Here is a 25,857-nt window from a genome sequence, read left to right as displayed (position 1 = left end):
GAAGAAAAGGAAATGCTGTATAGTTATATGCCCAGGAAGAAAAGAGAGAAAATATATCTGAGTGAGTCAGCAGCCATCTTCACCCTAGCTCCATCCCCATAATACAAAGCAGAAACATGCTTTAAGATTAGTACAAAGTGCCCTGGCAGATGGGAAGATGGGAGCTTAATATTAATTTTAATTTTAATGGTGAATATCATAAAGACCAGTGGGGAAGAGGATTTTGAGTGGATCTTAAAGGAAAGGTAAGTCCTCAATAGAAAGAGATCCTAATGGTTTTAACTGAGACCAGTGCCAAAAATGGTGATGTCAGAAGCCAGGATAGAATGGGGGTATGAGAGAAATATATGCCTGTGCCTTGGTCTCTGTGTATATAACTCAGAATCAAGTAGAAATTATTTTTTTAAAGATTTTTAATTTATTTATTCATAGACACAGAGAGAGAGAGGCAGAGACACAGGCAGAGGGAGAAGCAGGCTCCATGCAGGGAGCCCGATGTGGGACTCGATCCCGGGTCTCCAGGATCACACCCCAGGCTGCAGGCGGCACCAAACCGCTGCGCCAACAGGGCTGCCCAGAAATTATTTTAATAATCTCTTTTTCCTGGTTTTCCTCTACTCCTTCTATAAGTAATTAAATAACAAACAGAATTACCTCCCTCCACCATGAGGATCTTATCCCTAATGTGAAAATATGAAATAATTAGAGGGTGTGCTGTGTAAGAACTTTAATGTAATGGGAAACTTCTATTTTCAAGACTGTGCTAATTATACAGGATGAGGCTGAACAAAGGGAAGATGTACAATTAGCAGAGCACAACTTATTACAACCAGCTCCATTTAGAGGCTCTTCTGAATCTAGATATGTAATAATTGAAGAGTGATGCAGTATATATCTTTTAGAGCACAACTCTGGAGATCATAGAAATGCAAGGCTGGGCTACTTTGGACATGACTGTGGTGATGGTATAGGGAGACTTTCACACTCTAGTCTAAGTAGCAGAGAGGAAAGAGAAGGGTCTTTGGAGGGGAAAAACTCCCATCCCTTCCTTGGTCTTCACTCATTGGCTGGATGATTGTAACCTTTCAAGGCTATTTTCTCATGTATGGGGATAATACTACATATGAAAACACTTAGCACTGAGCCTATTTTAACGACCCTGTTTTTATTTTAGATCCATTTCCCTTCCTTTCTCCTGCTTTTCTTTTTCTTAAGCAGGATTTCATTCACCTCAATAAAAAAATCCTTAAGACTTTAAGAACTGTACAAGAATGACTCTAATATCAGCTGGATGTATTTCCTCTAAATCTACCAAACTTCAATAAAGGCAGTTATAATATCTGGGACTCTATCTGAGCAGTGTCAAGGATAAAGAAATACCTTAGTTGTCAAATCCCAGGAGGGCTGACTCAGCTCTTCTTTTCTTCCAAAGAAGATAAACTGCATCTCCGGCAATTTGCTTTTTGCTAAGGGGTTTTTGTTTTGTTTTCGAACAAGATCTTCAGTGCAAAATACAATCTCTCATACATATACATTAAAGGAGCTATGATGAGTCCCATGAAAAGTTTGGGCTTTTCCCTAGATTCTGTTGCCAGAATATTAGAAATTGATATGAAAAGCTGAGAGCTTAAAAATCACACAATATTACATATGATTCAATTGCGAAATGCCGTGGGCTTCCCATCCCAGGCCTCAGCTCAGCCATGAATGGCCTATATACTCAAGTGCATCTTCCAACTGACTGAAAAGATAGAGGCCTCAGCTCCTGAGAGGGCATTAGGATTGCATTATCATATCAATAGCCCACATGCAAAGTTCTTGATAAAAAACGATCATAATCCAGAGGCAAGAGATGAACTATGAGAGTTTGATTTGTGTAAACAAATCAAAAGCATTTAAGTCAGCTACTTAATCTATCTCCAAGCATTGCCAGGAATATAAATATCAGAACGGCTTTAGAGACAGAACAGGCAAGAGTTGAGAGAGTAGAAGGAACTCTAAAGATTATTTGCTACTTCTTCCTGACTTAGTCTAATCCAGCCATATTGACCTTCTTTCAATTCTGTGAACTAGCCATGCTCAAAGCCTCTTGTCTTAAAGTCTCTATAAATCATCTTTCTGCCTCTTTAGAAATGCCTCTTGTAATAGTCAGGATTGTCCCCGTTAAGCTATGTTAACAAAAAGCTTCCATATCTCTGTGGCGTAAGACATTAAAGTTTGTTGTTTGCTCATGCTACATGCTTGCTCATGCTACATGCATGTCCAGTGTGGGCTGGCTGAGGTGGCTTTGTTCTCTGGGGTCACACAAGTCCCAGGTGAAGGGAGCCACCACATCTTGGACCACATCCCTGGTCAGAATGCCACAGGGACAGGGACAGGGAGCTAGAGTAACATTAATTAGATGCTCCAGCATGGAAGAGACACATGCTGTTCCCATGCACAAGTGATTGGCCAGACCAAACCCCATGACCCCTGGAATCTCCTGGGGAATGAGGCAGTGCAATCATGTCACAGGCCTGGAAAGGGGAGGGACTGGGAGCAGCCCTCTAGCCTCCCACACCTGTCCTGACTACCTTCTAAAGCCAGGTCTAGCTCTTCACTGTCTGAGCATTCCTTTTATTTTTCCATAGCGCTTATCACAATTTGCAATTGTATTATTTGCTAATTTCCTGCTATTGTTCTAATCTTTTTCTTCCATTGAACTATAAGGCCCCTCAGAGGAAGGACCACAATGCGGGCTCATTCCATGGAAGAGTTCCCCTACATGGTCACTCTGCCTAGTATATTGAAATACCAGATATATTTGTCTTGAGTTTGGGTAATCCTTATGGTGTTAATGTCACATCTCTTAGTATCCTTTTTGGCTGTGTGCTGATGCCTCTCACTCTTTATCAGAGGATCCTCTCCCTGCATTAACAGCCGAGGCTAAGGCTAAGACAAACTCCGTATTCCTTCAAATGCTGTTATGAAGCGAACTGGAAAACTATCCATTAAAATCTCATAGAAATCCCCAAAGGTGGTAAACCCCAACACACCCAGTGCCAATTGCTGTAAGTTTTGTAAATAATGAAAAGAAGAAAGGAATTCAGTGAACTGGCATTTTGTTGAATTTGCTTTAGGCAGATGACTTTGCAGGGAATAAGCTTAAAGCTACCCCCCACCCCCACTCACAGTATCTCATGGTCAAACTGAGGCTAGCATTTAGTCTGAAATCTAGTCTGAAATTCAGGCAGTCTGAAATCATGCACAAGGAAACTGTAATTATCATCCCAAAGCACAGAGGTGATGGTGGAAGAGAGAAAAGTATGATTCAAGTCTCCTGGTGCCAGTGTGGGGCTTCTTTCCCTGAGTCACATCCAGGAAGTCTGCAATCATTTCTATAGACTTATTAGTACTCTATTTAGGGCAATAAGCATGGAAAGGAATATTCTGAGTATTTGTCTTGAGTTTATCACTTTAAATAAAAATATTTTAACGATTACTTGTTATTTTGGACACTTTTTATAACTATTCCATCATTTTCTATATAAAAAGACTATTATTTTCAAGCGAAATAAGAAATAATTGAAGCACAATTGCCTGTGGGACAAGGTTATTTCGGCAAAGAAGTTTCAAGAATCAATTAGCTATAGCCTTGGAGAAATGGATTTTTAAATAGGCATTGTCTCAGGTCACCTAAGGCATATATTTAGTTCCCCGATGTTTCGTCTTAAAAGAGGCCACCACTAAAATCAGTCAAAGGTTTTGTAGGCACTTGTAAATATGAATTTTTTTAAAAAGGCCATTCTTTTTTTAGCTTTCATTTTTTTTCTCCCAGATCATACAGGAACAGGGGTTACTTCATGGCTCATGGCAAGGGTAATCACATGGTAGAGCACATAAACAGAAACGAAAGCCCCAAACCACACTTTTCTCTCTCCTCATTAGTCCTTAGATGTTGATTTCTGCTTTTATAGAATTGCTGGTATTTTCCCCCAGGGATGGACTGCATAATTGAGCAATGCCTTCTCTTACCTGTTGGGCCAAGCCTGCTGTGGACCTCTTAATGCAGGTGCAGGGCGCGAGGCATCGTCTCTGTTCGTCTGATTTGCGGGGAGTTGTGCCAGGAGAAGCTGCTGCTTAGCAAACCGCAGGATCCTGTGTAGATAGCCCGAGGGGAGAAAACTTTAGAAACGATGGAGATTAATCAGCCTCTGAGAAATGCAAACCAAGTTCTGCCCCTTAAAAGCCAAAAGGCTTGTATGTAGGCTCTAAGTACAATACACAGAATGGTGTCTGGGTGAGCACTGAACACAGGTGGATCACATGAGAAAAATATGAATAAATGAACAAAGGGAGGTTTAGAGCTGGTCCTAGGATGGCAGCCCAGACACCTACAAGCCCAGGCGAGTGGCACAGATGAGGGGCAGGCCGGGGGTGGGACAACAGGGAATGGCGGGGCTGTGGAAGGGTTCCGGGGGGGAGGCAGAAGGACTTCAGGGGGCCAGGGACTCAGCTACTTAGTGGCTTGTGTGCTCAAGTATCTGACCTTTTGCTCACAACCTTTCACGTTCACGGTGACCCCTGAGACTGGCTGAATCTGAGCAGATCTTTAAATGACACACTGGAGGCCAGTTAGAAGCAGCCTTCAGTTGACCTGAGTCTTGGGTCCCAAGCTTTATACCAAGAGGCATAATTTTCTGTTCTCACCGTTCATGTCCTGGGATGAGGTCTGGGTAAAGCTGGGTGACTAAAATAGAATGGTCCCTCCTAGGAAATCATACTCTGATTGTAGGTGTGTTTGGGGTGGTGTTTAAGCGGTGTGGCCAGATGTGAAGAATGGCAGTGCTAGGGGTATGGGCAGAGGCATGAGGGGGTCCCCCCAATTCACCTGCTGGCTCCTGTTGCTGCTAAAAGGCTGCTCTGTCTACACAAGAGGCAATGTTGTGTGGCGGCTAAGCGTAGGGAATGGGCTGTAATACAGATTCAGCTGCTTACCGTGCCTTAAGCCCTCTAGGTCACATGTATAAAACAGTGATACCACTCCCTGAATCACAGAGGTGTACTGAGGTGTAAATGAATCAATACAGAGAAAATGCCTAGAGCGGTATTTGCACAAGGTAGGTGCTCAGTAAATATTAGTATCTGTAACACATACGAACATTTCTTGAAGGCCTAACATGCACTAACTTGCCTACATTTATTATCCGTAAGCATCACCACAAGCCCCTTCATCTGATATTATTATCTTCATTTTAATAAAGAGTAAACCATGACCTTGAGAGACAGTCTCTGGTCTAACATCCCCCTGGTAGGTAGCAGAGCCAGTGTTTGGAACTAGGTCTAGCCATTTTTTTAACCCACCTCTCCAGTGCCTTGCCAGGTTCAACTGAAGATACTATGTAGATCTTTGAAGGGAAAGAAAGCCAGCTTTGGTCAAACACCAAAACCTTATTAAAGGAGTCCTAAAGCAACCAATCAAAAGCATTGGAATGCTTGATAAAATCTGCCTTATATAAAAACGTACTGTTTAGAAGGGGAGTGTATCACATGACTGGGAGTAAGACAGGAGAGTGTGTGGTCAATTGTTAGTGTGCATAAACTCTCATGCTTAACTTTAAAATGCTATGCCCTTAACAGATGAATAGTGGTAAACCTGGGGCACTTGGCTGGTTCAGTCAGTAGAGCATGAGACTCTTGATCTCAGGGTCATGAGTTTGAGCCCCACATTGGGGGTAGAAATTATATAAATAAAACATAAGAAAAATAGTGATAAATCAAATTCCATGGAGGTAGCTCTTAGGAATTAAAACACATAGTGGGTATTGACATTGGGAAAATAACACCTGAAGATTTTACTTTAGCATCTTAAAAAAAATTCCTTATTTGTAAAAAATGAATCTTTTTTTTTTTAAATAAAGATTTTATTTATTTATTCATTAGAGACACAGAGAGAGAGAAAGAGAGGCAGAGACACAGGCAGAGGGAGAAGCAGGCCCCATGCAGGGAGCCCGATGTGGGACTCGATCCTGGGACTCCAGGATCACGTCCTGGCCCCAAGGCAGGCACTAAACCGCTGAGCCACCCAGGGATCCCCCAAATGAATATTTTCTGTACAGAAAAAGAATGGAATGAAACATAAGTATTTACTGAAGTAATGAAGTGTTAATATGAAGCATCTTATATAAAACATTAGTGAAGAAAAGGAAGCAAGGAATAAAGGAAATGAGCAGTTACTGACGGCTAACATGAGCCAGATCCAATGCCAGGTAACTTTGTATATAATTTAGCATTTACTGAGTGAAAAATGACCAAACCAGGTCCAAAATAGGTGTGGAAAATGTATATATGGCCAACTCAATTTTCCACGGGCAGATATTTGCATTCATACATCTCAAGTCTTACTGGGATATAACTCTTTATCTTGACCACTTATTCTGTTTAGTTTTTTTTTTTTTTGGACATACACATAAAATATAAATATAATTAACTTTAGCCAAGCAAGGGCAGAGAGGGAAGCTGTCCATTCAACCAAAATATTAAATTATCATAGGTGCTAGGAAAATATAAATAGGAAACACGTAGATGCAAATAGTCTTTAGGATGAATGTAACATTACCCTAAGGGATAAGATCTATTTTCAGCAATAATATAGAAAGTAGGAAAGTACTATACAAGGCAAGATGAAGAATATAAGCCACTTTCTTCCATCTGATTTCTAAAATATAATTTTAGTGTTTAAGTTTAGGCATAGCAACTTTACAGAATTTAAAAAGCATCCACATCCAAATGTTGGTTTTGGAATACAAAACAATATTTCAAAGTCAAATAGAAATGAATTTGTTCATTATCTACTCTTTTGGATAATTGCCATTATTGCTATTTCTCCTTGGGCAGATAATTGAAAATTGACTATATAAATTGTGTTTTTCTGGAGAAATTGCCTAGACTAAAAATTTGTCACTCACCTCTTAATCTAAGTTACAATTTTATCAGGCCTAAAAATATAGCTACGCTAGTACATTATTCTATTATATCTCATTAATATCTTCTCTTCTTTTTAGCTTTAAATGGCAAAAAAGAATTCTGGGGATGCTTGGCTGGCTCAGTGAGTAGAGTGTGCAACTCTCAGTCTCTTGTTCTATGGACAAGTTGTGAGTTCAAGCCCCACAATGGGTGTGGAGCCTACTTAAAAAAAAAAATAAAGAAAATTTTGTACATGCCATTTTTGTCTGAAGAATCACATTTGCTTTGTATGTCTCCACATGAGAGTTAGCTAGCAAGTATTTTATGACAAAATAGGATAAAGTAGGTAGATACTATCTGGATATGGGGCTCTGTCTCCCCAGGTTTGCTGCAGCCCTCTTTGCAGCAATGAAGTGATTTGCACCGTGAATCTCTAATGTCAACATCTGGCCACATGTAATCCTGGTTTTTGCGTGGTCTGTCTGCAACCAAGGACTTGAATAAAGACTGACAGAAGAAAGTTGCCTATTAACTTACCAAGGTAAGTTCTGTGAGTTGTTCGGGAACCAGCTGGAGGTAAGAGGTGATCTAATTAGTTAACGAATTTAGGAGACAGAACAGGGTTCTCACTCTCTAAGTTTCAATGATCATGAACTTAATTTTCCATTTCTCTTCTCACAGGCTGGATTTCTGGGAAACAGACCTTGAGACTCTGAGATATCTGTGCAGGAAGTTTAGTGGGGTGTATTCTGGGGACTAACACCCATGCCATGATGAGAAGGGAAGGAAGAAAGGGTGGGAGAGGTTGAGCTGTGATGCAGTCACGAGGAGGCCTGAGCCCACCGTGAGGCAGTGCTGGAGCAGGGATGGTTCCATGTGTGCCACCACCAGCTTGGATTACTGTAACTTCGGCAGGCTAGGTCTTCCCTATTCTACACAGAGTACTATTCTAACCCCAGGATTTCTAGCCCTGCTGCGTTGTCAGTGATCTTTTTTGTTGCCTTTCTGAAAGGGGCAATTGAGCTCCCTTAGAATCAGAACAAACCCTACGAGACACTATTCCCTGATATGACCGCCAGAGCCTAAGTGACAGAGTTGTCAAAGGAGCAAGCACTGACAATGATCCAACATCTGGGATAAAATACTTAGAAAAAAAAAAACAACTGAAATGATTTGGTTTAAAAGTACTTCCATTTCTTTATACGTAAACATGGTCATTCATGCTAATAAAGTAGAATGATAAAAACTGTGGCATGTCTTTGTTTAATGAAGTCATTAAATATTTCTGGAGGCAGTTCAGGATGTATACCATAAGGTGGGAAAAGACTTTAAGTGTATTAACCAAGCCACACGAAGAATTTCAATTAAAAGCATTCCAGCTTTTTAAAAATGGTTACTTTCTAGGAAAGATGAACTAAGCCAATTTCTGTTCGCAAATACCAACATCATTAGGAAACTCAGAGAGTAGTGTGAGAGACTTCACCATTGGCTGCGGTAGCAGAAAGTTTCAGGGGGACCATTCTGTACAAGGCTGCATATCTATTGAAATTTTTTCTTCTTCTAGAGTCCTTTACCAGAAAAAGATAATAGGGAGACACAAGATTTGACAAGCAGAGACAGATTATACAGAAACTCTTCTCAGCTTTGCCCCTATATCCTACACTAAATCTTGTTGCCGCAGATTTTGCAAAACACCACTTAGACATCTGATTTAGGAAAGAACAATAGACTTCAAATGGAGGAGAACTTGTCATGATTTTAGTGCATGAGGCTAGAATTTTGAAACTCAATAAGAAAAGTGTGGATGATTCAAAAATTCAGTGATTAAAAAGTGACTCAGTATCGACTATCTCTATTCCATCGTCTATCACACTTCTGTAACAGGCATCAAAGCAGAGAGGAAGTGAGGTTTCCGAAAACCGTTCTTTCACGACATAAAATCACTGGGCACACACTCCATCTTACACATCACAACTTAAGCACAGAGCCTTGTACTTGGTAGGAGCTCAGTCTCTCAATACCTTGATCTTAAAAAAAAAAAAAAAAAACCTTGATCTTAGATGAACTGATAAAATACAGCTATGGCCACACTATGGATTCTAGAATCAGCTTCTTAATTCCTCTCCTGTAATACCTACTGTTTCACTCAACAAAACTACTTTGAGTATTTTCTATTATTATGGTATTCTACTAGGAGCTGGAAATACAAAAGAACTCATATCCTTCTTGAGAAAGATAAAAAAAGTCAGATAACAAAGTATAGTAACAGAGATACTGAAGTATAGAAGATAGATGCTGAACAGGGTGTGGGTGTGTGTGTGCGTGCGTGTGCACGCATAGGCCTTGGTGTGTGATCAAATGCATTTTTCTCTTGAATGACGTGTTCAGAATACTGAAAATTAAGAGCAATAGCTCTACTAGTTCTGACTGAAAAATATGAATGCAGTTAATGTTTCTGTTAATCAAACAGGGGATATTGTGAGGATAAAGGAATTTAGCACAGAGCCCCAAATTACATGGCCTGTTTTTTCTGATTTTAAGCTGAAATGCATGTGAGCCAGTCTTTTACCAGTTCAACAATATTTTTATTTTCCTTTTAAGAGCAATTCGCATACTAGGTCTTGGGTATTTAAAGAAGAATAAAGAAAATCCAAGTTTGTTTTCAAAGTCTTATTAAGTAAGAAATTCCAAAATTTGGCACACTATGAGCTTTTCAAAAGTTTGATATAACTTCATGATACTTTTCAGGAATCTCAAATGTCCTAGTGTATGTTTACTTTAAAAAGTTTAGCCTGTATAGATGAGTTGCTTCGCAAATGATTCTGGTACAACATGAATTTACCTTTAAAAGAAACAAACTGAGAAGAACGGAATAGATCCTTGTTTAAGTTTGGCTGTCAAACCCTTTAGCTACAGTGTTTTTCTCTGCCTTTAAGGATGCCAAAGCTGATTCTGAAAATTAAGACCATTCCAAAGTTTACCCGCAAAGAAATTCTGCACAGCTTGCATACTGACTGAGTCAACTACTGCCTTGCTGGAGTTTTTCAGGTCATGCTCCACATATCTTGCAAATACTGTTATAATAAATCATGCCATGTAAGCTCATGGAATTTGAACATGAGTGCTGGTTTTGAACATGACTGATTTGAACATGACTGCCTGCAGCCAGTTAGTTCCAGTGCGAATTGAGTGTGACCCATCTGTGGGTAGTTGTTTTGCTTTTTTCTTCTTTTTCTAGAGGCATTTTATTCTAGATCAGTCTTTTTAGGAATGGATATGGAATCTGTCACTAGAGATAATGGTTGAAAGAATAGGCCAGTTTCTGCACAAATACATCACCACTATGAAAAAAAACAGCAAACAAAACCAACAGTCTAAAATGCATGTTCTATAGACAATCAAAGCAGCAACAGCACCTCTTAATTCAAAGGGTAGCATCTTGACTTGACATGTCGGTGGAAAGTGATCTTCCTCCTGATTTAAGAGGTTCCCGACCATACCCAGGCACATGTAGTGCAGATGCCAGCAACCATATTGACCAGAGAGAGTCATGACAGAGAACCTATGGCAGCTTCTGCAGAGGGTGGGGACTTACAGAGAGGTCACTTTTGCTCTTAATGGATCATCCTGAATGGAGATTTCTATATTCTTTTTTTTAACTTTTTAACTTTTCATCTTTTTTTTTTTAATAATACATTTATTTTTTTATTGGTGTTCAATTTGCCAACATACAGAATAACACCCAGTGCTCATCCTGTCAAGTGCCCCCCTCAGTGCCTGTCACCCATTCACCCCCACCCCCCGCTCTCCTCCCCCCCCTTCCATCACCCCTAGTTCGTTTCCCAGAGTTAGGAGTCTTTATGTTCTGTCTCCCTTTCTGATATTTCCCACACATTTCTTCTCCCTTCCCTTATATTCTCTTTCACTATTATTTATATTCCCCAAATGAATGAGAACATACAATGTTTGTCCTTCTCCGATTGACTTACTTCACTCAGCATAAGACCCTCCAGTTCCATCCACGTTGAAGCAAATGGTGGGTATTTGTCGTTTCTAACGGCTGAGAGATTTCTATATCCTAAGATCAGCAAGACTTGCTGAAGTTGTGGCATGGCAAGCAACAGGTCTAGGGTGGGAGGAGTCATTTTTTTCTTCTGAAACATAAAGCTCTTCTCTTACCCTAGGTTTGCTGGGTACTTAGATGTGCAAAAACAAAACAAAACCAAAAAACACAAAAAGCCACACATCTGTTACTTCTAAATTGGGCACATTTTCCTCAGCAGACCTTCCAAAAGAATGAGGATTTAAACCCACCCCTGTGAAAGTGTCCACGCTTTGGCTAACTGGTAAAAGAAATCTGTTTAGAGATGTCAGGGAAACAGAACTCATGTTAAAAAACACAAGTCTTCTTATTTGGAAAACAAAAATAGGTGAAGCCTATAGACTAATGATCTCATAGAAAGACTAAATTTGAATGTCAGACACCTAAAGAATAGGTTCATAGGAGAAAGCTTACAATTTTCACTACAACTATGCTACATGAATGCGGTTTTATTCTAGTACTTTGATTAATGCTAGTTTTTTTTAAGTTTTAATATCCATAATGCCCTGCTCCCTAAAGGTCCTGGAAGCCACCTACACCTCATGTCCTTGACAGCAATATCACCTGGGCTGCATACTGTTGTTCTTTTGCCTGGAACTTTGATATTTAGGCAGCCCACTCTGTCACTGAGAACACGGTGGGCGAGCTACACCCTCATGTTTTCTTCTTGTGTTACTGTTTTTGCCCGATTTTCTTTTCAAGGAGGAAGCTGTACATTTTAACTGGACAGATAGAGGAAAAGAAACTATTTTTCTTCAAAGATAACAATCAACGACCTTTGGCAATATGTGCAGAGCTCTCTGGAATTCTATTTAAAAATTATCTGATAAACTGCCTTTGGATCTATGTGTTATTTTCTTTGTGTGGGGCAAGAAATGGGACCTACTGAGCTTAGCAATTTTAGCTGGATGTTACTTAAACTATAGGCAATAAACAAATATGTGCTGTGTAGTACTCAGATAGCTGGAATGATCAATGTTACAGTTGAAAGTTACATGAAGAATCACCTGGTTCTCCCTGTATTCATTACACTTAGTGCAATAGTAGCTAGCCCCAAAGATATGGTACCTTATGTAGTCCATCTATTCCTTCCATTAAACACCTCTCAGGGTGGTTCCTAAAAACCAATCCGTTCATTTTTCTCTTTCAATGAAAACTAAAAAAGAAATTTTGAGAAAAGCCACAAATCACGGCAACTGTGCATGTACTCCTTGTAATACATTTCCCCTGGAAAAGAATGGTAATAAGTACCAAAAGGACTTGTGAAATATGCCTTTAAGGCTTCATATGCTTTAAAGCAAAAAAGTTCTTTCACAGGCTAAATGCTTGCCTAGAACTGCCCACTACTCCAGGATCGTGACACATATGATGGAATGAGGGTGTAAACAGGTCACTCTGAGTGTACTTTTTTTCAAAAAAGGTATTCCTTGGGGGAGTTTTGGTTAAATGAACTGTATATGCTTTCATTTCTTAAGCGTTTGTGCAGGAAGCGAATGAAGCTAACTACACAGGTTTAACTCTGTGTAGTTAGCTACCTGCTAAAGGTCAAAGAGCTGAGTGAGCTGCCACAAAACCCTCCTCTCCTCACCCGGCCCCATACTCCCTGGACAAGGTCCTGCCAGGGGCACAGACATCTGTCTGTGGGTTCATTGTCTTCTCTTCCTTACCTAGAAGATGCAGTACCTGAAATTATGCAGATTCAAACAACGTGTGTTCCAAAATCAATAGAGCTAAGTACATTGTGAGGTCTCTAGGATGAGAAAACACCACATATGCCCACACTATATCCCCACCACAGCAACCGTTTTTATTTTTGTAAAGCAATTATCAACTTATGTATAAGTGATTACAGTATTTGAGATCCAAGATCCTTGGAAAATCTGATGTTGCAATCAAAACGTAATTGAGCTATTTTGGAATAGAAAGCCTATTTGCTCTTCAAAACACATAAATATCTAAAAATTAAGTGATGACCCATTTAGAACAGTGTTGCTTCACTGCAATCTTTTAAGGATTCGTTTTAAATGAACTTCCCTGCTTGATGGAGTTTCTATAGTCTGATGCTGTTAGTTCCCAAACTGAGGGGTGTGTGTGTGTGTGTATGTGTGTGTGTGTGTGTGTGTGTGTGTGTGTGTATGGGGGTGGATGGACACGTGGGCAGCAATGATGAATTAATTTCCTCATGTGATCTGATCTGAAAATCCATCTGCACACCAATCATTGCAGCCTAAATAAATCATGTCTTTTACATGTAGGTACTATTATTTTTTTCAAATGTGTACATATGACTCAGTGATGAGAAAAATGTGAGTTCATTTTAAAGTGTCGACTTCACTGTAGATTTTTGTTATTCCCATTTTTCAATCCGTGGATTATAAAGTCACAGCAATTATCTATGGGCAGTCACATTATAAATGTTAAGAAGTTCTTCTTCGCGGGGGGATCCCTGGGTGGCTCAGCAGTTGAGTGCCTGCCTTCGGCCCAGGGTGTGATCCTGGAGTCTGGGGATCGAGTCCCACGTCAGGCTCCCTGCATGGAGAGGGAGCCTCTCCCTCTGCCTGTGTCTGCCTGTGTCTCTGTGTCTCTCATGAATAAATAAATCTTTTTTTAAAAAAAGAAGTTCTAAAAAAAAAAAAGAAGTTCTTCTTGGATTGGATGCACTGTAGTAATGTATTTCAAGAGTTGCTGATAAAAAAAAAAAAAAGAGTTGCTGATAAAAAAAAAAAAAAGAGTTGCTGATAAAATAGTTATAACAGGGACTTACTAGAGATAGCTAATATATGGGGATATGATAGATATAATTGAATTTCAACTATGAATGAGTCCCATTAGAAGAATCATTAAACCATTTGGTTATATTAAGTTTAAATGTTTAAACCTAACCCCCAAATCAAATAAGAAACAGTTAATAGCCATTACCTCTACGGACAGAAGTGGAATGGTGGGAGCAGACTGTGCAAAGGCAAAATTTACTCTATTCTCTATACCCCTAAATTGCTTCCATGGTTTACAACCGATATGGATTCAACTATTTATATTTTAAAAAAATATTAAAAACATCCACAAATAATGAGATTAGCAGTCTCTTTGAAACCCAGTGAGGTGCTGGCTCCTGTGTGCCTTTCACACACCCATTCTTTTCCATTAGGCTCGCATTAGAAGCCTGAGAATTTTTTCTCATTCTTCATCACTTGGGAGGCTTCTCCCAACTTGAGAGTCATGTTCATCAAGGTACTGGGCTGCATACTACATGAAGTCAGAGCTCACACTGAGGGCTACAGGGCAAGCTATGTCAATACATCCGTGTGTTTGCGGGATACAGCACTACAGAAAATTCCCATCCAACGGTGTCTTATTGTACAACTGCCTATGGGTGCAGAGAGAAAAAGGATTATTGATGCTTGCCACCAAATGTGTTGGGATGCTCCTGGAAGAATTTATAAAATCTCACTTTGTCCTATACCAGGAGGAGACTACAACTGGCTACTCCATAGTGTCTTCTCATGATAACCCTATGAGAGCTGGTATTTGGTGTCAGGGACACACAAGGATCATGTGATATTTAATGCATGTAGACTCAAAAAGCTGTAGCAAATTCCATGCAACACTTGCTAATATGGCAAATTAATCTAAAATACTTTAAAGTCTGTCCAAAAAAATGCTGTCATGCTGAATTACCCCAGGTTAAGTATTGTCATGTTGCATTATGGCATGACATTCAGGTGGCTCATTGTAGCAAATAAAAACATTCATATCCTTTAGGGAGATTTCATGGAAAGCAGACTGTTATTTTTTTCTAAGAACTATAGTCCAATTTTAGAAATGCATATGTGAAATGGATAAAACATCACAAATATAAGATTCCAGGTTTTTTTTTTTTTAATGCGTAAGCTAGACCTTTAAATTTTAAGTAGAGTCTTGGGGAAGTGAATTATTTAAATCTAAGGTTCACATTTTCTCTTCTGTCACCCACGTCTACAATGACTTTCCTTACTCATTCAAAGGGAGGACAAACAAGACGGGGTGATTTTCCTAATTGATGGCTTTTTTGATTTAGGACCAATATATACCAACTGGTTTTGTTTTCACTATTGCCCTTAAGACTTAATCAGAGCCTCAGGCCCTGATCTTTGTAGAAGAGTATTGAAAAACATATAATATAACATAGTACAATATAATATATAGTATAATATAAATTATATATTATAGTTTTATTCTCTTTCCATTCTCTCCATAAGTCATATATATTTTAAGATATATAATTACATACATAACATTATTACATATCATTTTATACACACACACACACACACACACACACACACACATATATATATATAAGATCATATAATCTAATCATGCATTGCCAAGGAGCCAGCACACCAACTCCCTACTCATATGTTGGCTGTTTCACCTTTCACCCTTTAAATTTCTGTTATATAGAAATAACTTGCAATGAATATATGTGAGTGGCTCTTTTGAGTCAGCTTTTCACGTACGGTTTCTAAATTCAGGTCCAGGGCATGCCTCCTTCCTGCAGATGCTCTCTCTAGACTCCAACACTCAAAGCTCGGTGAGCTGAGGGCCTCTAGATTAGGACATAAAAGGTGTGCACCCCAGTTCTTCCTGGTGTGTGAGGGCTCATCAGGCACAGGTCTCATTCACACAATTGCCCAAACCCATGCGCAAAGACAAGGATCAACAGATTCCTTTGGTTCCTCAACAGAAGCCACTCTTGTGAGGGTGAAAAGAGGAGTTATTTAAAGTTGTTTCCAGAGGGTTTTTCAATATTAAGGAATAATTCCAAAGTTTCAAAGATAAGGGTTAGGCAGGGAAGCTGAGTTGCAGATGATACTTTTAGTGTATTTATTGCTTTCATTTTACTTGGGACTTTTACTTGCATATTTATACATTTTGTTTTGCTTTTCCTCCATTGAGAAAGTTTAGGGGAAGAGTTTGAATGAGAGTGGGGTGACAGTGGGTTCTGGGGGAGGATGATACTGGTGGTAGTTTTCCCTTCCTAAACATTTGATTTAATGGTTAAAAAAACAAAGGCTCTAGAGGTTGTTTAATCATGGGATTCCAAACTTTAGAAGGCGCCACCTAAGGGGCCCTGGGTGGCTCAGTGTGTTAAGTGTCTGCCTTCAGCTCAGGTCATGATCTTAGGGTCCTGGGATCCAGCCCGTGTTTGGCTCCCTGCTCAGCTGGGAGTCTGCCTCTACCTCTCCCTCTGTCCGAGCCTGCCCCACCTTGCTCATACTCTCAAATAAATAAACAAAATATTAAGAAAAAAAGAAGGCACCACACAAGAATGCTCACTGCTGACTATCCTTGGAGCTGCTTGCATGTCCCATTTTTACTCCTGGGATCCCTTTCTCAATGATTTTATGTACATGAAATCAAATAATGGGAAAAATTAGTTGGACTGAAATAGAGCTAATAATGAAATGCTATCATTCCCTCAGCACGCTATTTTTATGTTCATTCAACAAATGTCTAATGAGAATAGATATATGTCAGGCAGTATTCTTGGTACCTGGAATACATCAGTGCACAAAACAGATAAAAATCCCTCCTTTGGGGAAGCTTATTTTTTAGGGGAGGATCTAAATGTATATATACTTTGTGTGTGCGTGTATATACATACATATGTATGTATATAATTCATCAATAGAATTCATTTATTCATTTATTGAAATCAGACAGAAATTTTATTAAAACTAAGAACCTTTGTCTGTGGGTCTTGTACACATCTCATATTTCATAAAGTAATTAGATTGCCCTTTAACATTTGCTTTAAACTTTCCCCCTCATTTCTTAATGAGAATACAATCTCTTCACAGCTTGACAAGAGCAAGCACCAGACACAAGGAATATAAAACCACAAAGAAGCATTTAGACTCTTCTAGAAAGCTAAAAGCAGGTTCAAAACTAAAAGCAGGTGTAGTGATTTGGTTTGAAACAATTTTTCAAACTCTCTCTTTACATTTGATGGACAATCATTTTTAGCAAAAGCTAGTGAAGTAAAAAAACCCTCAAAATATTACATTAATTTTTCTTGGGTTTCTGAAACTGACGGCTTGTTTTCAAGAGTTGATTTTGATACATTTCATCAACATTGAGACAAATGCTTGGATGTAGGCTTCTTTTAATCTGATAATGACCCATTCACAGATGAAATGACTGGAGTCAAGATGCAGTATCAAGAACCATATTTAGGAAATGGTATCTATGGCAACATAAATTAAAGTGTATTCATTAAAATCATAGGATTTAGAAAGCACTTTGAAAAATGTCTTCACACAGGAAAGTCAATGAAGAGATGAAAACTCACTTGGCATTCAAAAATATTTATTGAAGCCCTACTATGGATCAGATATTGAATTATATATAGGAATGACTAAATCATGGGTCATATTCTCGAGAAATCAAAGCTAACAAGAGCAAAGTCAGAAATACGACGAACTAAGTATAACTCAGTATACGTCATAATGATGGGATATTTGAGGGGATGTAAAAAAGTTGACAAAACTGTCCTTCATTTCATGGCCTCTCAAAAATGTTCCTTAAGTCTTCCCCCTACCTTGCTAGAGAAAAACCTTTATTTTTACTAATGCCTACTTAATGTCTAGTGTAACGCACCATGTTCATTTCTGTTTTACCCTGTTTTCATATCTAATTACTATTTCCCTAATGAAGCCTTTCATATGTTTTAAAATTTAAAAAATTGTTATGCTAAAGTAAGAATATTTTAATTGTTGAATTTATTCATATGCTATCTCTTTCCAATAAAGATTTCAGGGACAGGGATCCCTGGGTGACGCAGCGGTTTGGCACCTGCCTTCGGTGTGTTTACCGAAGTTAAAATCAAGTCCAGTAAAAGGAAAGGCCAAATATTAACACAACTTAGGGATGGCAGCTCCAGAAGGAAGCGGATCATTATGATATGAACACATGCCACACATGCCTCAGGATATAAATATATGGATGGAGTAGGTGTTCAACATTTCTCCTCAAACCATTTTTTCAGGGGACCACTGGGTGGCTCAGCAGTTTAGCGTCTGCCTTCGGCCCAGGGCCGAATCCTGGAGACCCGGGATTGAGTCCCACATCGGGCTCCCTGCATGGAGCCTGCTTCTCCCTCTGCCTGTGTCTCTGCCTCTCTCTCTCTCTCTCTGTGTCTCTCATGAATAAATAAATAAAATCTTAAAAAAAAAAAAACAACACTTTTTCACCCGGCAGTAGAGATATATGTGCATGGTTTTTGATTCAAGGGCAACTCTCTCTAAACAAAAAAACAAAACAAAAAAACAAAACAAAACAAAACAAAAAAACAAAAAACCCCACCCAAACCAAAAAACCAAAACCAAACAAACACCTTGTAAAACCTTGGAAACCTGGTTTTCTGTTTTTTTTTTTTTTTTTTTAATATTTTATTTACTTATTTGAGAGAGAGGACAAATGGGGGAAGAGATAGAGAGACAAGCAAACTCAATGCCAGGCTCCATAGGGGCTCGGTCACAGGACCCTGAGATCATGACCTAAGCCGATGTCAGACACTTAACCAACTTAGCCACCCAGGTGCCCAAGAAAGCTGGTTTTCTATAATGCTAACTGATGGTGGATGGATGGTCTCCAAGCTTTGGAATTTAAGTCAACCAGTGGTAGGATTGCCAGTTTACTGTTAGAGGTGTGAAAACAAAGCAGCATAGATCTCTGCTTGTTCAGAATATGGGAGCACTGCATCCTAGCACAGAAATGAATGAAAAACAATCAGGATTTTCCTTAGATACAGTATTGGACTGATTCTAAGTCTTGGATAAAAATCCCAAATATTACCATAGAAAAGAAAAGCATTTAATGGAGGAGTTATTTTTAAGACAGATATAAAATAAGCAATTATTTTTGTTAATTCAGGCAAATAAAAGGGCCATTCTCCCCATAGAGCAATGATGACTCTAAGCAGGACAAGCAACCCACAGGCAAAAGAGAATTGTTCCAGGCTTTTTTTTTTTTTTCCTAATTAAAATTTCAAAGGGTGTATTGGTGTTATAATGGTCTTAGAATATTCTTCCCATATGTTTCTGTTCTAAAGCAATACATCGAATTGTTTCTACCTTTCCTTATCATTTTGGATTTCTTTTAATGATTTTTTAAAATTAAATTTTTTATTCTGAGGCGACTACATACAGTTTTAACTTTTAATAATTTTTTAATTCCCTTAACTACGCATCTGCTATATAGGTTCTTGGGAAAATACAAATCATAGTGTGCCAATGGAATTTTAATCTAAATAATCAAAAAGCCAAAGAAAGGAAGGCTGAGTTTCATAGTAGAAACCTATCTGGGCTGTCCCAGTGCTCACGGAGACTGCTTGGTAACCAGGTTACGACTCCTCCTTAATCCCTTATTCTTTGTTCAGAACGCATTGTTTTCGATCAGAAAGCAAGTACTTGAGTACCTGAGGCTCTGAAATTTATTTTACATCAATCCATATATAATTTCAAAGGTGGAAAAGGAAAGCTATTTCTTTTTTATCTTGATATTGGTAATTGGAGATCTGTGTGACTGTTTACCTTCCATCTTCCATGGATGCAGTGAGATTAAAGTGAGGTGAGAAATAGCTTAGTCTTTGATCATTTGACTTTATGGAATTGGGTGACCAGGATGAAAGTCACCAGTTTATCACATTAGTGCATTCCAACTTAAACATTTTAAAAGCAGGGAAAAAAAGGACTTGTTCAATAAGTAGCATGTTAGAAAAACAGGGACAATGAAGTTAATTTGACCTTTCAGTTACAACAAAGGGGTTTTACTCTTTTATGGATAAATTTTGAGGTGTAGGAAAATAACCAATACACAGCAAACAAAGCTTTCTGGTTTTTGTTTCTGTTTTTTGTTTTTGTCTGTTGGTTCATCTAGAGAAGGGTCAAAATCCTAACCTATTAATAAACTGGATGCCTGCTAAATGAGGGAATTTTCACCATCTAGTTTGTTTATTAAATGCTCCGGTTAATGTTACACAAAGTACAACAAAGGAGCTGGCACTCTTGCTACGCTTTTTTACGCAATGGTGATTCAACAGAAAGAATTTTATTCTTTTACATTATGAACTAAGGCAACGTGTTCCAGAGAGTGTGTTTCTTTATTAAAAACATCAAATTCAACCAGACTTATTTGAATAAGACATATATTCATTAGACTCACTGTAAGGTTTTAGTTTATTCAATGATAATAAAGCTGAGAAATAATTGAGTTGGACTAGTGTTAATCACAGGAGAACACATTTTTGTTTCAAACAACATTAGCAATATTTCTAAGCAGTTAGAGACAGAGCTCCAGAATGTAGAAGGACCCAGAAGACTGGGGCTATACGCTGCAGAAAGTGTGTAATATGCCTGCTGAAGTCTCCATCCTCCTAAAATACCTAGAGAAATTAAAAATTTCTCCTTTTTGGAAAAAATCCCATCTGAATAGTGGGCTGGTTTTGAAGTAAAAAGTGTATCAGTTGACAGGTACAGTTTCAGGTCAAGGAGGGAATGAACAGATTGTATTTAAAAAGGGAGGAGTTCAGGGGATTTATATAAAGATACAGTCTATAGAGCCTGTGAAATCCTCCCATTTGAAAAAAGGGCGAGTGACTCTCCATTATTCACATGTTTGCTAAGCCCCTATGGCTAGCTACCATGCAGGTCAAACATCGCATTGGGGGCTGAATTTTTCATTTCTGAAAACAAAAATGATGCAATATGTCTGTTTTATCCTCTGAGTCTGCAAAAACATTGATCTCCCTCTCTCTCTCTCTCTCTTATTTGTATTTGGGAAATTCTACTTTGCACCTTGCTTTTACAGTCAGTCTTCCCCGACATGCCTTGCCTCCACAACTAGACTGGAAGAAAAGAAGCCAAATGAATCATCTTCCCTGTAGCAGACAAGGTTCATTCCTACCTGGTCCTCATTGTTTTCTGACTCTTCTCAGAGACAGGATTTCGCTCTGGTCTGTACCCTTCCAGAGCTCCAGGAAGGGCAGACACCGGCCCCGGCTGAGTCATACTGACCTAAGCTGCTCAGTGGTGGCCTCGTTCCCTCTGTCAGTGATGGGGTTAGGCAGGGGCATTTGCCTCAGTTCTGGTCATGAGACTTGCCAGGAGGTCTGCTGAGGGTTTCTGGGAAACGTTCCTTCACTCTGAGAGAAACCGTATCTAGTGGTGTGTCCACGTGCCACGCTTGCACCTGCGAGGTAGCACTATATTGTGACTGTGAGCAGTATAGGGAGAGTGGAGAGATGGAAGGAAAGGGAATCTGGATTCTTTTAAAAATTTTTTTAAAAAGATTTTACTTATTTATTTCAGAGAGAGAGAAATTATGAGCAGGAGGAGGGACAGAGGCAGAAGGAAGCCCCCATTGAGGACACTGGGATCATGACCTGACCCGAAGGCAGACTCACAACCAACTGAGCCACCCAGGTATCCCAGGTGCCTTGATTCTGATGGACTTGGTTACTTGACCAGTCCTGGGCTTACCTGATGTACACACTTGTGGTTATTGGATATAATAAATTCCCTGAAAGCTGATACGTCTGTATCCGCTACACAAGTGGGTAGTCAGCTTCATTTCTTTCCCTTCCACATCTTCCAATTCTATCACTATCCATCATCTCTCTATCCATCTATCTATCTACCCGTCGATCATCTAAATTCTGTCCTCCTCTCTTCGTTTTGTTCCTAAATATCTTTCTTGTGGGCTCTTATAATAATCTCTAGTTGACCTCTCTGTCTGCAGCCTTGGTCTCTGGAAACACCCCGGCAGACTGTCATCACTCTGATCTCTCTAGATGGGAAACTAAATCCCATTATTCTTCCACTTAAATTCTTCAATAGTGTCCCACTACTAGGAATAGTGACTACAAGTCCAAACTATTTTCACATTTACAAGATGTTCTATATTCTGGTTCTCGACAAGTTTTCTATTCATTTCAGGTACTGTGCAACTGGCTCCTACTCATCCTTCAAGACCTAGCTAAAAAGAAAGAAAGTCCCCTCTGAGCTATTGCCGACCCTTCTGCCCCTTTGTGGCATCTCAGTCTTTTACAGGTGATTTAACCAATACAGTATTGGAATACAGTATTCCTTGCATTTGTTTGCGCATGTCTGTCTTCTTCAGTAAACCACAAACTTCTTGAAGCCAGGAGCTATGTCTTATTTTTCTGAATCTCTAATGCTCAATACAGTGATTTGTGCATACTAGGTACTTAATAAGTATATTGTGATTGATTCTAGAAAGAGGCCTATGGTGCAAAGCTGGGAAATTTAAACTCAGAAGAGCTTAAGTTTCAGTACAAGAAATGTATATAGTGTCTCTGCTGTCTTTACCTTGGGCTAATAATGACTATGTAACGATATGGGGGAGATCAATATTACAACCAGGATCCCATCAAAAAGATTAAATTATTTTTGTTGTTTTTCTTTCTTTTTTTTTTTTTTGATTTGCATTTGTTTTGGAAAATCATTCAGGAAGTAGTGATAAGTGGTCTCTCAGAAGTCATAAATTGCTAAATAATGATCAAAGTATGAATTGTTCAATAGTTCAATCCAAAAAGAAGTAGTTACTGCCTGTCCATTGCATGCTAAATTTTTAAAATATTTTTTCTTTTTAGGAGCATCTCAAATGACTGTCAATCTTTGTGAATTCTTTTGAGAAACACATAAATACAAGATCCAATGATCTAAAGGTCAAAAAATGTAATTTTTATCCTCATTTACAAGGAGAAAATATGATTTTGGTTAAGGGTGTATTCATATGTTCATAAAAATATGGCAGCCTTGATCCCTGCCCACTTTATGTGGAGATATTTTATGGCGTTTCCTGTAATTCACAAAATGGATTCCTTATAGGACCCTCTGGACACATGTGCTTTGCATTAGAGGTCTGATCAAATGATTATATTGACTGCAAAATCAAGTGGGGAAATAGAATTCTACCAAAATTCCTTCATGTTCACCCTTCAGAGATGGTCTGAGTAAATCCAGACAAGCAGACATATTGAAGCCAGATTTTGGATTTATAAAACTGCTCTGAGTTTGAGATCTGCCAAATTGTGACTTGGAAAAGCCACTCAGCTTTTTGAGAGTCCCATTTCTTTTCCACATGTAAAAATGACAGAACCACCTACATTAGGAATTTCTTTCAGTAAGATAAGAAATGAGAAAAAGGCACACAACCAGAGAAGATGAACTACTGGTTAAAACATGGTCCCCAGAGCAAAGCTGCCTGGATGTGAATCCTACTACTCACTGGCTGTGTGCCCTTTGTTGAATTCCCTACCCTCTCTGTGCTTTCATTTTTCCCACGTGTAAGTGGGGATGACAATAATGCCTACCTATAGGGTTGTCACGAGGATTAAATGTGCTAATGTTTGTAAAACACTTAGAACACTGACTGGCACCTAAGAAGTGCTAAGTGTTTAGCAGATACACAGTAATTTGTATTCATCTCCTGACACAGTTCTGACAAATAAAAATCTAGAGTGGAGATCTTTGTATTTATGCCATATCTACATAAAAGGGCAAGTAGAAGAAAAAAATGTAATAATGTAACTAGGAGAAGAGGGAGGCACCTTGTTTAAGACCTTAATTAGGTCAATATGAACAGTAATTTCAAAGCTTTGGCTGGGCATTTTTGTAGTTGAGGGAACAGCCATTAAAATTTTTTTTAAAAAATCACTATTTTAAATAATTCCTGATAGAACAAGGATTGGCATAATTAGGAAAAGGAGGAGCAAGGGGTTGATGGAAGAAGCTAACCAGGCTTTGTACAACAACATTGACATGAACCCCATTCTGAGGAGGGGTGGAAAAGGTGGAATCTTTCAGGCAGAGAAATGCTTTGCTTCCTTTGTATTAATTTCAAAGTCCTACCTCTGAGTGCGTGTTTGGGAAGTATGCAGTTGTATGGATTACGGCTGTGCTGGGGATAGTAGTGAAGATGAGTGGTCCCACAGCTTTCTGTTTAAGATTCAGAATAGGAAAGCATGGTCCAGGCTTACCCAGGTGGAGAGATCTCTAAAGGAGCCCGACTCACAGTACTTATCCTGACCTAGCAGGCCAGTGGACAGAGACTATCCAAGTGTACTCTAATTGTCCTCACTGAGCTCCAGTGGAATGCTAGTCTAGACTGAACAACTCAGCTCTGGGGAAAGATTCCTTCAGAAAAAGGCACTAAAACCTCAAGTGGATAGAATTAGATTTCCCAAAAGGTGGGTTGAAATGTTCTTAGCAGATGTGCAAAAGTAGTGGTAGGCAAACCTGAGTTCTGCAGAGCAAGACTGGGAACTTGAGTGTATCTTCAAAGGGATTGCAGTGAAAGGATTAATTTCTTCTGGAGCTTTTATTGTAATAGAGGATAGTCTGATGAAGTATATTTTAAAGAAATCTCTGTCTCTTTTGTGATTTTCTTTACCTGCTGGTAAGCCACAGAGAAGTCTGAACTACTTCTTCATTCTTGCATGGTTGTGGTTACGTTGTGTAGAAAAAAAAGGAATAAGGTGAAGAAGTGGGCCTGTCCTACCTTCACCATTCTGTTTGCCTTTGTGTAGATTTGATAACATCATTTCAAGGTGTCTGAGACTATAGTTTCCACACTGTAACCACTAGACACAGAACAACTGCCTATCCAAGGTAGAGCTGGGAGCTGTGGGAGGAGCAGGGGATATAAAGAAGCAATGGAGAGGGATGGAAAACTCTGGAGGCATCTATGACATTTCTCTTCCCCAACATATACTAGAGGAAAGTATACTTCTGATGTTGAGGCAATATATTTATTATTACCCAATAGTAAATATGGCAGTTTGCTTTGACAATACCCTTTCAATAATAATGGTCATTATAAACTCAACACCCAAAAACAAATAATCCAATTAAAAATATGGGCAGAAGACACAAATAGACATTTTTCTATAGAAGACATCCGGATGGACAACAGACACAAGGAAAGATACTCAACATCACTAATCATCAGGGAAATGCAAACCAAAACCACACTGAGATATTGCTTCACACCTGTCAAAATGCCTGAAACAAAAAAACACAAGAAATAACAAGTATTGGTGAGGATGTGAAGAAAAAGGAACCCTCACGCACTGTTGATGGGAATGCAAGCTGGTGTAGCACTTTGGACAACAGTATGGATGTTCCTCAAAAAAGTAAAATAGAATTATCATATAATCCAGTAATTTGACTACTGGATATTTACCCAAGTAATATGGAAACACTAATTTGAAAAGCTGTATGTACCCCTATGCTTATTGCAATATTACTTAACAGTAGTCAAAATATGGAAGCAGCCCAGTTGGGATATAGGAATATATAAAGAAGATGTGGTATACACACACACTGGAGTATTTATTACTCAGTCATAAAATAGAATGAAATCTTGCCATTTGCGATGACATGGATAGATCTAAAGGGTATAATGCTAAGTGAAATAAGTCAGAGAAGGACAAAGATCATGATTTCACTCATTTGTGAAATTGAAGAAACAAAACAAAGAGGAAAAGAGACAAAAAACCAGACACTTAAATATAGAGAACAAACTGGTGGTTGCCAGATGGGAGGTGAGTGGGGGGCATGGATGAGATAGGGAGGGTGATTAAGAGTACACTTGTGATGAGCACTCTATAATGAGTAATGCATAGAATTGCTGAATCACTATATGGTACACCAGAAACTAATATAACATTGTATGTTAACTATACTGGAATTAAAAAAATAATAATGATTATTGTTGTAATCATCATCATTATTATATTAGAA

The 25,857-nt window shown here is 38.8% G+C and overlaps 1 protein-coding gene across 3 annotated transcripts in view; it reads right to left on the bottom strand.

The window, feature by feature from the left end:
• B3GALT1 (beta-1,3-galactosyltransferase 1) overlaps nt 1-25,857 on the bottom strand; it is a 513,956-nt gene that overhangs the window by 34,755 nt on the left and 453,344 nt on the right. For all 3 annotated transcript variants that reach the window (XM_041773296.1, XM_041773295.1, XM_041773297.1), the window contains one exon: nt 4,015-4,137. The gene's annotated coding sequence lies outside the window, so the exon portion shown is untranslated. The remainder of the gene's footprint in view (nt 1-4,014; nt 4,138-25,857) is intronic.

This window comes from Vulpes lagopus, chromosome 11 (genome assembly GCF_018345385.1).
Source record: "Vulpes lagopus strain Blue_001 chromosome 11, ASM1834538v1, whole genome shotgun sequence".
Lineage (NCBI taxonomy): Eukaryota > Metazoa > Chordata > Mammalia > Carnivora > Canidae > Vulpes > Vulpes lagopus.
The sequence above is the reverse complement of the archived record's forward strand: the minus strand, read 5'-3'. Positions and strand labels throughout refer to the sequence as shown.